The sequence below is a fragment of the Glossina fuscipes genome, unplaced genomic scaffold, assembly GCF_014805625.2.
Source record: "Glossina fuscipes isolate IAEA_lab_2018 unplaced genomic scaffold, Yale_Gfus_2 111, whole genome shotgun sequence".
Taxonomy (NCBI): domain Eukaryota; kingdom Metazoa; phylum Arthropoda; class Insecta; order Diptera; family Glossinidae; genus Glossina; species Glossina fuscipes.
This window is the reverse complement of record NW_023998454.1, coordinates 793,380-796,207: the sequence shown is the minus strand read 5'-3', so window position 1 is coordinate 796,207 and position 2,828 is coordinate 793,380.

Sequence of the window (2,828 nt, the reverse complement as noted above, 5' to 3'; positions counted from 1 at the left end):
GCTATTAGCAATAATCGTAAAATTTACATACACGCGCTTTCATTATAGTTCGTTTACTCTCACAGCCATGAAAATGTTTTGTTTATATTTTTCGACTTTAAGTACATATTTACGTGCCATGCGCATATAAAACCACTACTTCTTTTTGCATAATTTCAATAAAATTATGCAAATTACTTTGGAATACTATAGAAAATACCTACATATATGTTCCTTTGAACCTACTGCAGAGATTAATTCAAACGCTCTTGTCTACCCGCGGACTAGACGTGGAGCAAGCATTGCTTAAAAACATGCCATGTATTATAGCAAAACTTTTTTATTACGTATTTAAAGGTAATAAAGTTGTGAGCGCATAGATTGTATAGAAACATTTTGAATGCATGAAATACGTACCTGCTGTACAGTTGTACTCGCACAAAACTGAGTGAGTAAAGTATTCTAATAATGGCTTAGACTTTGGTAAAATTTTTAATTTTATTTTATGAGAAAAGTGTGCGGGTTTCTTAAGAGCCTAATTAGCTTTCCGATTTGTTTTTCGTTTGTGTAGCTACTTATTATTTCATTTCTTTTATTCTGGAATAAAAAAATGGACCCTTTTGTTTTGATTACTCTTAGGTAGTCAAACAACAGTTAAAGCCAAAGCGAAAGCGTAATGGATGAACTCTTACCTTCCTAGGCTACAAAGGGTAGTGAGATAGACAGGTACATAGAAAATGCGAAACCTTGGTCGTAAAAGGCAATGCGAAAGGCACTGAATATAAAAATTACTTTTATGCAGTTTTTTGTTTGTGAACCTTTTAACGTAAACAAAAAACTTGCTTACTTGCTTAATGTTTCTGATTTACCGAGAAAATTGAATAAAAGGGATAATACAAGAGCATGTTTTTCGGAGCGAATAAAACGTTTTGAAGTCGTCCAAAATTTTTTATTTATATTTTCACAAAATCGAAAAAAAAACTTTAATGCTAACTACGTGGAATGAACCATCTTTCCATAAAATTGAAAGCGCAGCTATGAATGAAATGTTAATTAGTCTCCGCTGAATCAACAGAGAGCAAAAACAATGTGTTAATATTTACAGGTAGGTACCTTCAATTAATGCAAATAAGAAGTAATTTTAAGCGAAATATTTATTTATGATCGCGATAATGTGGCAGTAAATTTGGTTCTACGTAATTTATAAGTTTATATAAAAGCTCTTAACAAACCAACCGATTAAAGAAACATTCGCGACGTTTCATTACCACACATTATTCTTACATATTAGATGCACGTCATTAAATCAAATATGCTACAAACATTGTATATAAATCTTTCATAATCGACACTCAAAACTAAAACGACATGTAAACAAGTAAGTATACGGCAGATGAAAATTTTTTTAATGTGTCTTTTCTGTGTTAATGAGAAAATAAAAAAAATCGCTTATTTCAATTTAAAGGAAAACAAACTAAAATTAAAGACAATAATTAATAGATATCTTTAGTGATTACATTTTCAAGTGAAAAATTGCACTATTGTTTTAATTTACAATCTCGTAAACTACTTTTTAAAAATATATAATAAAGAGATTTTCTTTCCTTTACTTCTGGACTTTTAGTAAGCGTTCCCCGGGATAACATCTATAATAGGTAAAACAACATTAGCCTGTCACCCTATGCCTTTGAAAACTATAATTGGTGTATTACTGCAAAAGATAAGAGATCGCGAAAAGAGACCGGGAATAGTGTTAAGTTAGCTCTCTTATCCGCTGATCCAACTGTGCTTAATAACCAGGTTGTTGATAATGCTTCTGATTTGGGTCGAAAGGTATTCTAAATTCTGAAATCAATTTGTATAACTTTGATATGCAGTATAGTTCCTTTGTATTTATTGAGATCTGCGGAACCGTTGACATCGAACGTATGGATATCTCACCTGACCTTTGCCTTTATGAATACCTTGAAAGCTAGATTACTTTTCAACATTGCGCTCCTTGGCAACTCGTTCATTACAAATAATGACTTTAAGAAAAAGAAACTCAAAATATAAATTCGCAGACCCCATACGGAAAGATTTGATATAATCCAAAACGTCCCGTTAAATTACGATATCAATGATTTTATTAAAAATGAGGTTTCTGATGTTTCTATAAAGTCTGCTGTTATGCTTCGGGTAACAAATCCAGACGGCAAAAGTAAATTCTTTGAATCTTGACTTTAAGGGAAAATCGTTCCCTAAATCTATTAGGTCGAAGTACCGTACTCTCGCGATGGATTTTATTCACTTAACACCTAAACGAATTGACCAGCGCGTAATGATCAAATGTATTGTCTCCAAATATTAGTTCAAATGAATACAATGCACTAAACAAGACTTCTCCGAACAGAGATAGGAAATTAGCTCTCAAGAAGGTAATTGCTGTTAGGAAAGTAACTTATAAAGAGATGACAGAAAAGTACTCTACTTTGACGCAAGGCATGTGCTTGAGCCTCATATTCTTCCATCTGTATACAGATAATTTGCATGACTTTCAAGACGACAAAAATCATATTTTTCAATATGCTGTCTGCTCATTCATCCTTTTCAATGACCGTGAAGAATCTCTAGATAAAAGCTAATCTTTCTTTTTGATGCATGTGCCGATGTTAATTATATTATTATATTTTAATCCTAGCAAAATATATACAATTTGTCTATACGCGAAATTAGACTCTTTATCAAAGGAATTAAACTTAATCAGGTGAAATCGCTACGATTTCTAGGCAGAATATTAAATTAAATGATAGCCTAACATTACGAGAAAGCCTGCAAAGACTGTCAACCAATACCACCAATATCACTAA